At 45.3% G+C, this 14,600-nt stretch overlaps 1 long non-coding RNA gene across 1 annotated transcript in view; it reads left to right on the plus strand.

Moving 5' to 3' along the window:
* The window catches only part of LOC135898751 (uncharacterized), a 133,694-nt gene extending 128,885 nt beyond the window's left edge, over positions 1 to 4,809 (plus strand). The window contains exon 3 of the long non-coding RNA XR_010563406.1: positions 4,369 to 4,809. This is a non-coding gene — a long non-coding RNA (uncharacterized lncRNA). The remainder of the gene's footprint in view (positions 1 to 4,368) is intronic.
* The last annotated feature ends 9,791 nt before the right edge of the window (positions 4,810 to 14,600 follow it).

The raw sequence follows: 14,600 nt of genomic DNA on the forward strand, positions 1-14,600 counted from the left end.
CCCAAACAATGTTCAATCAAATCCACCAACTAGTTCTAGGTCTATTACTTAGATTTTACTAGCTCTATCCAGATATTAATCGTAGAAGTATTTTCTCCTTGTTGTGCTAAGTAAATGGAGTTGTTCCGCTTATACAGTCCAGCCCACTTATAACAGCCGCAGATATAACGAACGCTCGCTTAGTACGAACGAGGGCGGTGCTACCGTCAAAATATATATTGGGGCAATGGCACAGTGTCTCACATAGAACGAATTGTTGTGGCCTCAACACTCGGTTAGAGCGAACGCGAAGCTGTCGGGCCCCTGTAGTTGACCGAGCCGGCGGTGTTTGGATGGATGGAACTCACCGCGGAGTGCATAGAAAATTGCTTCCGCAAGGCGGGTTTTATGGGCCCAGGCACCGAGGGCGCCATAGATCACCCACCGAAAGGCTGGTCGCACAAGGACTTGTGGCAACGCGTCGTTGACACGCAGCTGGCCGGACCTGACGTTGCCTGGGACGATTTCGTTTCTGCTGATGACGACGCCGACATTGCGGAGCCAGGCACTGACGAAGCTATTGTGCGTGAAGTGCAAGCCCTTCCTGACTGCCCAGAGACCGACGAGGACGATGACGAGGATGCTGCTCTACCGCCGGTTGGTGTGAACGCTTTAACCGCGATCGGTTACATCGTGTCGCTTAAGGAACTCGTGTGCCGCAGAGGCCGTGGCGATGAACATATTACCGCGCTGGAAAAATTAGAAACGGCAGTGATGCGATCAGGTTTGAAGAAGCAGACATGCATCACGGACTTTTTTCAAAAATAAAGTGATCTTTCGTCTCGCTTGCTCTTTCTTCCCGTATTGTAGGTGGTCCACTTAGTACGAACTTTGGATACAACGAACAAATGCCACGTGACGATCAAGTTCGTTATATGTGGGCTGGACTGTATTCTCTTCCTTAAAGGGAATGGTGTATGGTATCCACCTGTAATTAGCGCTAAAAACTGTGCTTGAAGCTTGGCTATCTTAGGAAAATTTGTCTTGCTTAGGAGACCAAGCCGATCGAAAGTAATCACTTTTTCGAGGCCATGGCCGTATCCCTCAAGCTGACCAGGTCGCTAACAGATGACAGATTGAGGACAATTTTTTTGACAACTCGAAATATGGATTTTTTTTTACTGCGAAGTTCTTTTTTTTAGTATCCGGTATTTACGTTATTTGAAACTTCATGGTACCTACAGATGAATACCAACTTCCCCATTTTATAAATCGTTCTCCATCTCGCAGACTTCCGAATACGGTATCAATATTCAGTTCCCCGATAGCGCACTTTCTGCCAAGGCGATGAGTATCCGAATATAAGTCGTCTTTTTCTGTCCGAAATCCTTGTTCTCTGTACGTGGAACAGTTGCTTCACTTTCAGAGTCGTTTTTTATAATTGCGTAACGCTCTACAAAGGCCAATTATGGACAAGCTGCAAGACTCCAAAAGCTTCACTGCGAGAACGTTATTCTTAATTCTAGCATCCTTTGCCAACGTTTTCTGCGGGGTCAGTAAATCTTTCTTACTTTCTCGAGAGCTCCAAACATTTGGTGAAATATTTGGGACAACAAAGGCAGCGCTGTCTCGTAGCTCTTGTTATTTCTCAACATGTGTCTTTGCTTTAAAAATCGAGCATGCCTCCACTAGCAGCTGAACTCAACACGTGGATCTACTGCATGCCTACACTCGCTTATGTCATTTAAACTGTGTTGCTTGAACATTGGTGAAACTTTTTAGCTTCACAAAGCTGAAGAGACATTTAATTTCAAAGCATCAGAGCACCGCAGATATCTCTGCTTTCGGCACTGCTTTTTGATGGGTGAAAGAAATAGTCATTAGGGCCTAATTTTCGATATTTGCATTTGTGGCCGCCGCTATTTGGCGAGGACAGCAAACTAGGAATTTGATATCAAATGTATGGGGAGAACGTCATATATAATCACTGGTCTAGGAAGAAGGTGCTCCGAAACGACACCTGTGACTTGATGACCAGATGAAACTGGCTATAACTCCCCATGATTTAGCGATGGTCGAAGTTACTAAAAAAAACGAAAGCATCTCACGCTCGTATACACGCGAAAGCTGGTTCTCTTTGCGTTGATACAACACGCGAACCGCTAACCGTTAGGCATTTACAAAGAAACTATGAGCCTTTTCCGGATAGCAGAGTCATGACTAGGTTTACGTCACTGCATGCAGTGTACTGAGCGGCAGCGTAAAAAAAAAATTGAGAGAGGTGGAAACAAGGGAGCAGGAATGCATAAAAAAGGAAAGAAGAAAAATTGGGTTTGTGGCACCGTGGGTGAGAGAATATCTGCACGGCAACAACCAAGAGCTCGTGAAGCTTACGCCCCTCGCCACCTCAGTGCATATACGCGAGAAAGACGACGATGTCGTGATTCCCCCGTTGTAAACGAAAAAAAAACTAATAAAAATGTGTCAAAGGAGCGTTTTAACCCAAACTCGGCATGGTTTTCTCGTCGAAGCCGTCGAGAAAGTTGCAACACGCCCAAGGCCTCCCGCATCCGCTGGGCCTTCTTGACGAAGTCCTAATGGAACGTGCTCTTGACGGAAAGAGCGTTGACTTGCCTAAGGTTGCATGCGGCAAGACGCAAGGGATTCCGCGTAGCAGACTACGCACGCGTCCAGAAGGAATGTCGAAGGTCACACGTGTCCTTCTTTGCTCACTGGCTCGTAGCTTTCGTGCTATATTTCGCGACGATTCTCGTATCACGCTATATTATGCCTCAGGGGGTGAAGCGACTTCCGGTGATGCTAGGTGAAGAGCATAGCAGGGCTGCTGCAAAGGGAGAGAGCCACACTTTAAACCCAAAATCGCGGATGCTTGGTGCATGTTCACAACACCTCCTTCTTTTCGTTCGCAGAGAGAGAGAGAGGAGGGGCTCTTTAATAAAGAAACGGAGATTTTTGCCGGCGCACGAGCCTATATTATTCCGCCAAGGGAAAACAGAAAAAAAATGAACGTATCTTCACCGCAGTCGATAGACAGCGAATGAAGACAAAAAAGGCTAAGAACGTGAGAATTTCAATAAATGCAATAAATAAAATGACATAAAATGAAACTTTGTGAATGCGATCATATAATGTGCTCATAATGGTTTCTTCGCCTCCGTAGGGAATTCCTGCGCTTCTGGTATTTGCAACACTAGATAACATCCCCAAAATCACCTTACAGGAAAATTTTCGAGTGCGACATTATACTCTGTAAGTCTATTGACAAAGTAATAGCGATGCTCGAAAGGCTGTTTGAGAGCTTCCGTATTATCACATCCGTCGCCGTAAGAAGTAGGCTGAGTCGTGGTTACGGAACTGCAATATCCCTTTCGCAGTCGTATGACGCGCTAAACCTATTAAACGAGTTGATGTGGTGATAGCAGCAATGGCAAGCCTAGGTGAATTCTCTAGGATAGGTCAAACGCAACATCCGCGAGCGAAATAACGGGTGCTGTGCTGACGTAGGTAACGCACGTGATATTACGCATACATGCTTCCTACCTTACTGATCATTTTGTCTTCACTTGCCTGTCCACTATGCCTGTCAGATTTCAGCCGCAAGGTAAATGCGCGCAAATCGTTTCAGGCTGTCCACTTGGCACACAAACATCTCTGTTGAGAAAGAGACAGGAACACTTTAAGCGACACCTAGCCCGAGTCATCACTGCACTTTTCTTTTGTGTTGTTCGCACTGCCCGTGTGCGTATTCCAAGTCTGAGTCCATCTGGGCGGCTAACTGTACACGAACCCAAAAGCTTTCTCAAGAGTGCTTCTGCACGATGCAAGAAGTTCAGTATTCTCATTCTGCTTTCAAGGTTCGCGGTTGTAGGTAGTACGAGGCTGCACGGGAAACCATTGTCAGGGAACAAGGAAGTCTCTGTGAGGCCAGTAACCGGCTGCGTAGTGACGTAGACTCATTGTAAGACTCACCATGTCGACAATCTTGGCGAGAGTCAGTATTGTAGGATGAGAGTTCACCACTATACACGACAGCCCAACTCAGTCTACAAGGATGCGACACTAAAGCATTATAAGTTCAAGCGTTGGGACATCTACCTTCATTCCCATCCGCACAGTTCCTTGTACCCTTGTAGCATTAACACAAGAATACACTACTTATGCACTCAAGAACTACTCACGCAACAGCAAGTACAACTATGCAGCATGCAGTGCATTCACACAACTGTATTGATTTGTTTTTCTTTGTCCACTGACTTATCACGTCTTACAACATCCTTTGCTGACGGTTTTGATGAAACTAACTTCTTAAGTAGATTTGTATGTCGTAGATTCTATGTGTACTAACTTCTCTTTCTTTTTCCTCCCTAGGGCCGAGTAATTTATCCTGGAATTAAGTAAATCCTTCTGCACAGATGTGCTGCTTCACGTTGTTTCTTGGGCCTTCGAAGCGCATTCTACGAATTGTGCCTCAACAACCTCCTCCTTTCCTCCTTGACCAAGAAAAGCTCAAGGTAACGTCAACGTTGCGGGTCAACGATCGCTATGAAATGTACAATCTCCGCACCATGACGAGAGTTCACCGGACAGGTTACCTGACGCCAGTTCCTGGTTTAAATGGTTTAAACATCGTTCGAAACCGTGCACGCAACACGCACGCAGTGAAGGCTGCGTTTCTAACTTCCAACTTCGTTGCGCACCGGAGCTTATGCTGCAGGAGGAAGCAGAAGCGACAAAAGAAGACAAATTAACTTGTTATATCATGACCTCCCGCTGTCAGCCCCGCAGGCAACAAATAAACGAGCACCCTGTTTCCACGCAGTTTCCGCAGTGTGAAAGCAACGCGTTCATTACGATTGCGCATCAAATCCGTCTGATCGGATTCGGGACGCCTGTTCCTGCCGCCATCCCCGACAGCAGTGCAGCCTTCTTTTATCGAAGGGCAGACAGTCCGTAGAACTGCGGATTCTCCGTGGCATGGCTTCTTTTTTTTCCCTGGAATGCAATTTGTTACCGAGCTAGGCGCCATGTCGGGCGCTGCTGCTTCGGAAGGCGGCACTTGGCTTACGCGAGCAATCGAGTTTGTGTCGTCCGTTGAACCGGGCGCGAGCAGTCTTCGGCGAGCATGACTTCGAGAAGGAAGCCCGAGGTTGTTGGCACGCAAGGACTACCGCTGTTCACAGAGCCCATCTAGTCTGCTTCGCACGCTATTCTTTCTGGCTTAATACCCTTTCTGTTTTGTTTCTTTTTCCCAGTGCAACGTTCGCCTGCGTTCCGTAACAGCGTGCTACGAAGGGGCTGAAAATAAAGAACCGCGATAACCAGTTTTTTCTCAGGGCCAACGCCCTTCGAGCTGGTCAAGCCAGAGACGCTGGCCAGCGCCTAATGTAAGGAGGTGTAAGGTTACGGAAATTGATTAAAAGGAACTGTCTGGAGGGTGACCATCTCGTTCCATTATAATTTCTTATGCGCACTCGTTTTGGCTTCTCGCAGCTTTCTACCGGGTAAGGCGGACTCTCAATACGTAGAGAACGTGCACAGACTCTTTGCAGACTTTCCTCCTGCTGTAGCAGTTATCGCTGAAGCTCGTTTTGTGTTTGTCACTCAGAAAGAGTAAACCGTCTCTAATCGTATTGGCCTTGTAATGGCTAGTGGAGAACACTGCTCCATATTGAAACCGCGTGTGTTACGCTTCTAGAGACAATAACACAGATTATTCGTAGAGAAATCGCATTTATCGCTGGCTCTGAAACATGAATGGGTTCTGGTAACAAACGAATTGAACTTTGAGCTAACATATCTACGTAGTTTCGTTTCCTTCGCTATGAGCAAATAAACGAAACCTGCCTGCAGCGTTGTTTCACTGGTTATGACGTTTTATTGCAGGCAACGAGGTCACGGGTCTGTTTACGTGCTATGGCAGGCGCATTTCAAAGGATATGCAGTATACTTACTCCACAATACTGGCATTTCAGTGCTCGTTTCATAACTATACGTAGTTTAATTTCTTGCCCTGCATTTCGCAGTGTCGTCCCTTAGAGCCCAGATGCGCTGACTTGAGATGTCAAACATTCTAATCAAAGAATAAAACAAAGATGAAAGCTCGCTGTTCTTTCGACACCTTTTTGTAGCCTTCTTTAACTTCCTATGGCAGATGTGTTTTATTAGTGCATTTATCATTGCATTTCAGGGAGTAGCTTCAGCGTTGCATTGCCAGTAGCGTTGCACCACCTCCCTTTCTTTTCAACTACACTTTATATTTAAATCATTTATGTGGTCTTCCTCTCTCTGAAGCTAAACTCGTTCCCTCGTGACACCGGAAGCATTCATTATCGCCTTCTCGCTGACTCAGCCCACATCTTTCCTCACTGCGTGTCCGAACTATCTCTTTACACACGGCGTAGCGTACGTATGACCGGGCTAATTGGTAATGACTGGTTCGTTGTAACAACGGCAGCGTAACTCAAACAACTTTGTTTCCGTGCAAACAACTCGAACAAGAACACGATAGGCACCTGTTCAATTTCCTTTCTTGTCCTTCGTGTTGATCTGCCCTGACAAAGAAGAAACTATACCGGCGTGTCTTCTCTCTTGAAACGTAATTTCAGTGTCCACGATGTTAACCATTTCTTAGGCGAGGTTCCGTTTCGTTCCGCACTTCATATACCGGGTGTCTCAGCTAACTTTAACCAGAGTTAAACAAATACGCCGATGCACTCTAAGACGACACAACCAAATGCATGTTGTTCGCTTTTGTATGTAGTGTGTCGCGATATATTTTGTATTTTGCTTAATTAGATAATTAGACAAGGTTATTTAACCAACTTCTGAAGCAACGAAGCTAGGAAAAGATTCCAATTAGAAAGTTGTACAGCGCTTTGCAAAACATCTGATTAGACAGTTTCTAACTTTCTATCTATTACATATTAGTGTTTTTCAGCTTACTGCGGTTGCCCGCGAAATAGGAAAAAATACCACGTGGCATACCCGCTTGCGCACCATAATTGCAGCGCTCCCAAACTGTCCGCGTACAAACGAAAATAGCATCTAGCATGGCGTCGTCTTGGAGTGCATCGCCATAATTTTTAAACTGTAGCTAAAGTTAGCTTAAATACTCCGTATGTTTGAATGTAAATAATCCCCTTTAGCCCCTTCATTTCAACCACTTGGATATTCGGAAAGGCAGACTTATTCATCGGTGTTTCTTAGGTGCCCTGCGATATTACGGTTCTCGCAGCTATCCTGTAAACTTTTTCAGCATACCTGGTATCCTTTATCCGCATAAAAATCCTGAACCATATTTTCTGACGGTTTGATCCTGCCTGTGCCCTGCCCGTCACACTTTATGGCCGCGACCATTTTTGTCAGCCATTGAACCACAAATAGCTGACAAACTTCTGTGAAGAATAATAACAAATTTAAGGAAAGCTAGTTTAGCAGAACTCCGTACATTTATCTTTAAACTTGATTGCTAAATGGTTCGATTATTCCGTTTACTCGATTCTAATTTATCCTCATCGCTAGCCATTCCGACTCAGTTGATTTTGTTGATAGTTCAACCACTCGAAAAAATTATCCTTAGAAACAAGAAAACAAGGACCATTAGAGAACGGTAAATAACTGCACCAACCTGGTCGCGAGCTGTTGCATTTAAGCGTTCAGCCTAAGTAGTGCAAGTAGTGCTTAAGTAGTACTTAAGTAGTGCACTTGGAGCTCTTTCCTGAACCAAGCGAGTGGAGTCACAATGTAAAAGAGTTGTATTTCCCCACCATTTGGACATCTCCGTCTTTGCAACTTTCCGTGGCAATGAACTGTGCATGTTGCGTGACCAGAAGCGGGCTCGCACTGGTTCACCGAACGAAGCGCAATCCAGTGGCCTCCCGGTTATTACACAATATCTCGGGGTTTGTCGGCGTTCCTCTGCTTTCGCGCGACTTCTAAACGACCTGCTGTCGCGACATGATTTTCCCTCTAGCTTCGCCTCAACAGTGCGCTCGCAAGCCACCATTTTCTCTGGCAGATGACGCCACCGCCGCCTATAGCGACAGTGCAGCGTACTGCTTAGAATTCATAATGGCCTACCACATCCGGCGGAACGCGAGTGCTAGTCACCCTATCTCGGGGGCCATGAATTCAGACACGTGCTTGAACAGTCGTCGTTCGTTACTTTTCCACTCACATAGATGTGTCATCAGTGAGGTGGGCAGGTAACGAGAGAGAGAGAGAGAAAATAGGAAAGGCAGGGAGGTTAACCACACGCGTGTGTGGTTTGCTCCCCTGCCCTGGGGGAAGGAGATATGGTGATGAAAACAGAAAGAAAGGAGAGAGAGAGAGAGAGAGGGAGACCAGTTTCGTGCTCCTTTGAAGGTGTGCTCCGAGTCTACAAACAGACGTCAAGACCTCTCGTCTAGAGATACCGCAATAATGCTTTCGTGGCTTTCTGTGCCATCGACACGCACGGCCACGGTCCAAGGATCTTCATTTCCCCAATATAGTTTTTATCCCAGCAGCTTCCATTGCTGTCCGTAGAGGGTCACGCTCGACGTCGTACCCGGGACAGAGACGCAAAATGCGTTGACTAGTTTTTGTTGTTCCACAAGAGTCGCACATGGGCGAATCCCCCACGCGAAACAAAAACAATAGTTTTATAAGAGGAACATATAGAAGCGAAATGTTGATAGAGGGATCTGTATCGAGGCAACTTGGCGGCAATGTGGGATGCTTTGCCAACAACACGCCATTGCGTTTCTGTAATAATTGCTTCCCAAAATGTTTTTTTATTATTATATGATACTTAGACGTTGTCGCCTTTAATTGGTGCTGGCTACTCTTTTTCGCATAGAAATACCGTATGAAAAAGAAAGAATTAACCTAAACACATTAAAACTGAAAGCCAAATCTGAATCACAATAACACAACCTCCAGTCAGGTAAGTACACTAACGTCGCATTTAAAGGGAAAGTCAACTCGCAAAAGCAACACAAAGTCCAGTCACAAATGGACTAAAGTAAACACAACCTCCGGTCACATAACTACACTAAAATCACCGAGGAATGAAGGCAACAAACACAGGGGAGCTGGTCAGCAATAGCCAGTGGGGCCCTTGTCTAGGGGCTCCACCTATTGAGTGTTTCACTCATCAATAAACTTCTTCTTCTTCTTCTTCTTCTTCTTCTTCTTCTTCTTCTTCTTCTTCTTCTTCTTCTTCTTCTTCTTCTTCTTCTTCTTCTTCTTCTTCTTCTTCTTCTACAGTAAAATCAGGGCACATAAGAAAGTACGGATTAGATTCAACTGGAGGTACATGACTTCAGGCATGTAATTGGCCAAAGTCGGGTAAAAAATTTCTCACTGAGTGAGTTTCTAATGGGTTTATTTGTGGATTGAGGGCGCAGATTTCTCTACGAACGACTGCTCTTGACAACTGATTTTGTGCTCGCCAAGGAAGCTACATCAGGACTATCCCTGGGAAGCGTTTTATATTGCCCGAAATATGAACAAGAAACGAAAGGTCCTCATTATTTCCTGCTTTTGAATCTGCTGAGTACCACCTAATTAAGCTTCGAGTGGCAACAGGTGACGACGCCAGATGTGTGCGGCTCAGGAGTTTTCATACTCCTGAGCACCCAATTATATCTACTAAATAAGCACTCACGAATTACAAGTGCCATGATTGCTGAATACATGCGCCACCTTCGTTTCGCTGCGGGAAACATCCAGCCTGCTTAACGTGACATGGAGTGAGCTTGCTTAGAAACTTTTTCGAGCGACAACTCCTAGATCTTCAGGGAAGCCTCAGTTGTAAAAGCATACAAGGAGCTTGTGCGTGCCTGCATGAAGCCATCAGCACTGATCTCTATCATTAAAAACGAGAGGAAACATCCTTTACTAATGACCATTCCCGGCCACAAGTGACACGGCGAACTTTCTTTAGATCTTGCAAGATGTCGAGAGAAGGCGACGTGGAAGAAAGAATCGAGGAAGCACACTTCGAATGTCGCGAATTGCTTCTGGCTTCACCGATAGCAGGCAACATGGCGTGCATGCTATAGCAAACGTGCAATTCATCATACACTGTGGAAATATGATCATTAAGTATGAGATGCCCTTTCGCTAGAGATAATAACTTGTATAAGGAAGGTGCTGAAGCCTAATATCTAAGAAAGACTGAGAGAGAGAGAGAGAGATTACGGGAATTTGAAAGGTAAGTAAACTCGGTTTCATCATTGAGCAAAGTCTGTAATGGTACACGTGAGTTTTCTATAATGGAAGCTGCTGGATGATAATAATTGCTCAAGCTGGTGTGCCACTTCGAGATATCATTTATAGACCATTTCCAATGTGCTCCTCGGACGCACGTTAAGTGCGTTCATAATGATATGTACGTGTCTGTATTCTGTGAATTCAAGCAATCAACACGAAGGAGACCGCCCCTCAGGGCATCGTGATAAGCGTTCATGATTTGCGATTGCTTTAGCCTTCACAATTGAACAGTGTCACCGCACAAGTGTACACCGCCTACGATATGTTGTTCAGCCAAAATATATTTCAGCGCATCCGCCCACCGTCACTACGTGGTGTCTGCAACAAAAGAGTTTTAGGCTGTAAATATCGGGAGCTCTATCAGCAAAGCTTGTAGCTGAGAATACTGGGGAGAACAACTACATCGGCTCGAAGACGCGGCCTCTATACGCGGTTCTAGTGGGTGGGGGACGAAAACAAAAGAACCTTTCACGCCCATTCGCCTTCTACGACGTGTCGGCTGTCTATCAGATGTCATGCAAGCCTCATCTTTAGAGTAAGAAGAACTGTTATTATTCGTGCAATACCATTAATCAAGACATCTATACGGACTGGCCTGGCGTACCGAAGGGTCTCCGGTGCGTTGCACATAGAAAACCAGGCTTGGCGCGCTTGCATTCTTGCGTAATTGTAGCTTCCCTTCGTGCACCTATTCGATGTGGACAACTGTTCCATCTCTGTGATGCGCATGACCACACCCTTCGACGTCGAGACGAGACGTTAGGTTTTGGGCACAGCAACTGGGGCTTTACTTTTCTGCGATTTCACGCGGTGGTGATCCCTATAACGTTAGGTCTATTCGCTAGTTGGACATGAACAAAGCGGCAGTGCTGGAAGATTCTAAAGGAACTAAATGGGGCTAGCGTCCGATTTAAATACACTGGGCAACATGAACTAGAGCGTGTTCCACTAAGCCTGTTTGCATAATATGCATGCTGTATTTGAGTTCTTCAGCTTGAAAAGTTGGCTAGGATTTTGCATTGTTTGCAAGAAACCGTCTTTGCAACATAGTCCCTTACCAACGCACCACTGTTGGGCTAGTTCGTCCATATTTTATACTTCATTTCGCGCCAACCAGGACAGCAACAAAACGAAAAAGGACAGAATCGCTCGCTCTGGTGTGGTCCCTATTTGCGCAAAACAAAATGCATGGTTAGTATCTGGCATCACTTTCTGAGTGTGTCATTATAAAATAATTTGCAAAAGTTTATCTTCAAACAGCTAAGTTTATGCGGTTGTCTGCTTTTTCGCTTGTTGTGCGGGGTTTAGACCCAATATAGCTGTGTTTTAATATAATAACAACAGTGCCGAGCACGTTTTGCCACTCAAACGAAAACTAAATTGTGGTGTTTCAAGTGCCAAAACCTGAATAATGAGGCGTGCCGTTTTTAAGGACGCTGAAATAATTTTGACCACCTGAGCTTCTTTAACGTGCACTCATCTCATGATACACGGGTGTCTTTGCATTTTGCCCCTATATAAATGAGGCCACAGCGACACGGATGTGATCCATTGACCTCCTTCTTAGCAGCGCAATGTCATAACCACCACGGCGGGTAGCCAGTCAAGCTTAGGTTAACACAGTTCTGAAGTAAGCCATCACTTCTACCTGTCATTAGTTGGCGCAAAGCTGCGGCTGCTAAAAGCGCTTCCATAAGCCTTTCTCTCATTCACAGAGTCCAGTGAACGCCTATAGTACTTCCTGTTATTATTTCTCTCTCCTCATAGCTATGAAACCGCTGCTGCGATACTTGAAAAACACGGGACTCTCTGACAAATTGTGACTGTACATTGTGGGACGCAGGACTGCACGGTGACACTTCGTAAGACTAGGAACGCCTTTGCGGGCTGCGTGACAGTGCCCACAGAAACAGTTCGTGTGTACGTGCGTGTGTGTCATTAGGTTTTTCTTTTCTTTTTTTATCCTTCTCTCTCTCACCTTGCATCCCCTTGCCCCTCCCCCAGTACAGGGTAGCCAACCGGAGATATTCTCCGGTTAACCTCTCTGTCTTTCCTTTGCCTTTCTCTCTCTCTCTCTCTCTTTTCTCTCTCCTCCACCCTTCTTCCGAACACCCTTTTCCGCAACCCACGTGCAGGGTAGCTAACCGGAGACTTTCTTTGGCTCAACTTCCCTGCCTTTCCTTCATTTTTCTCTGTGTATCACAGCGTATGATTTTTTACTCCTCATTACTTCGGCGCGTTAACTTAGGTAGACACTACCAAAACCTTGAGGTTTCGTGTAAGGTGTGTGTCAAGACACTGGCATACGCAAAAGGTTGTGTAAACCATCGTCGTTAATCGACGTACAGAGGCTGTTTTCTTACTGAACGCCTTGCTAGCAGTGGTGTCTTTGGTCGCTAAAGTGATCTCGACAATTTAGTCAGAACACCATTTTAAAATTTCTTATAGCTCTATGAATAAACTATGGCGAGATCTCGTTGCTTACCCCGCATAATCATTACGTATGACATTTTTTGACAATATTCGGTTTCAAAAACTACTGTTTACAGCTTGCCACACCCACGTCGTGATCAAGAAGCCGAGATCCGCAGTGGTTCACAGTCTTGTGCTGTTGCGAAGGGGAACGGGAAGAGGGTGGGAGTGTCGGCAAAATGGTTGCTCGTTTGCCGCTGAGCTTCCAAGACAGAGACCTTAATGTCTGTAGTGACGGCAGTCACACTGAAGGTTGTGCGTTAAAGCGCTGCCTCGCCTCCCCCCCCCCCTTCACCCCAAACACACATACCACACCACTACTCACATGCACACTTTTTGACGCAGTAGGCGTCTGCTGAGCCCCAGCTCTCTACAGTTACAGTGCCCTGCCTTATTTCTGCCCTTGAATGACACGACAGAGTTCGCAAAGACAAGGGACTGCTGAAGATGAAGTGGAGATTACAGGAGCGTGAGTATACTCATTATTAAATAACTATTGTAAAAGTTCACAATTTTGACGCCATTGCATTACCACATACCCGTCCGGGAGATAAAGTGGAAGCAATGCATTAAATATGTCACCATCCAGAGGAACCGTAAAGATCTTGACAAAATAATGACTTGCGCTACGCTTGTCGCTGCAAACCGCAGCGATTCACTGTCGTTGTTACACACCCGGCACGAAGACCTGTTTGTTGTTGCACTGAAGGAAACTTTTTATCCGTACTTGTGACCTGTTTTTTTTTCTTTTAGTTCTTCAAAAAGAAAATGACTCTAGAACTTCATCTGTACTAGCGAACGATCTGAAGAAGGAAAATTTTGAAAGCGATACGAGAAATTGTGTTCATAAAAAGAAAAGGGGCCCGGGGCCACACCGAAGAACTTTGGGAATCGTTTTGCCTGAAAGCACTCTGCTTTAATCATACCAGCCACAGGCTTAAATCTTTACTCTCAAACGGTGTACCAAAAAGTGCAGGATTAAAAAAAAAACAAATTCCACTTCAGTTCTTTTTTGTTAATCCATTTTTATTGACAACACAATAAAAGAGCATAAGCGAAAATTCTTCACAACCACTTTGCGAGGTTTCAGTAGCGGAACAGTCACAACCAGGTGCACGGAAGTAAAATTCTGCTTTCGTTGTTATTCTACTGGAGAAACAAAGCCAAACAATTACGAGAAAGACCTTGTTGTATAATCACATGGCCATAAGGAATTAGTCCACATTACAGTCACTATATCTCAGCAAAAATGCATTTAAGAAGCATGGTTGCAGCGACGCAAATAGGCAGTCTGATCGCGCGAACCAGTGCCGCACGCTCGACGCGAGCATATCGCTTGTTGATGCACAGTAACCTCGCTGGCTATTTTAAAAGGGCGCCAAGTACAGTTCTAAGTATGTGTAGCAACGTTATGTTTACAAAAAAAGAAAAAGTGAAGCAATGCTGGCGTGAATAAATTATATCACAGTTTCACGAAGCACTAAGCTTCCACAAACCTTGAAGTGACTAGAATCACGTGCACGACAGCGACTATTACATAATAAAGAAAAAAATATGCTGCCTCACTTGAATGTAAAAGAAAGCATAGTTATGCTCCCGGCTGCCCACTTTCGTCACGCTTTCTTATTCTGATCACTAACGCTTCGAGATCCGATCTGAATATGGCGCCCTGCATGTTCAAATGCTAACATTACCTAAAGTGAGTAAAGGTCATATAGGTCGGATAGCATTAAAGTAACTGGTAAGTTACGAAGCCCGCATCATTGCAGAAGTTGACAGGAAGATGGAGGCATGAAGTGATTGCAGTACAGTCAAACAAGGTGTCGCTGTAGCCAACGTTTCGACAAGAGGACATAGAGACAATGGCTCCA

The sequence above is a fragment of the Dermacentor albipictus genome, chromosome 3 (genome assembly GCF_038994185.2).
Source record: "Dermacentor albipictus isolate Rhodes 1998 colony chromosome 3, USDA_Dalb.pri_finalv2, whole genome shotgun sequence".
NCBI classification, from domain to species: domain Eukaryota; kingdom Metazoa; phylum Arthropoda; class Arachnida; order Ixodida; family Ixodidae; genus Dermacentor; species Dermacentor albipictus.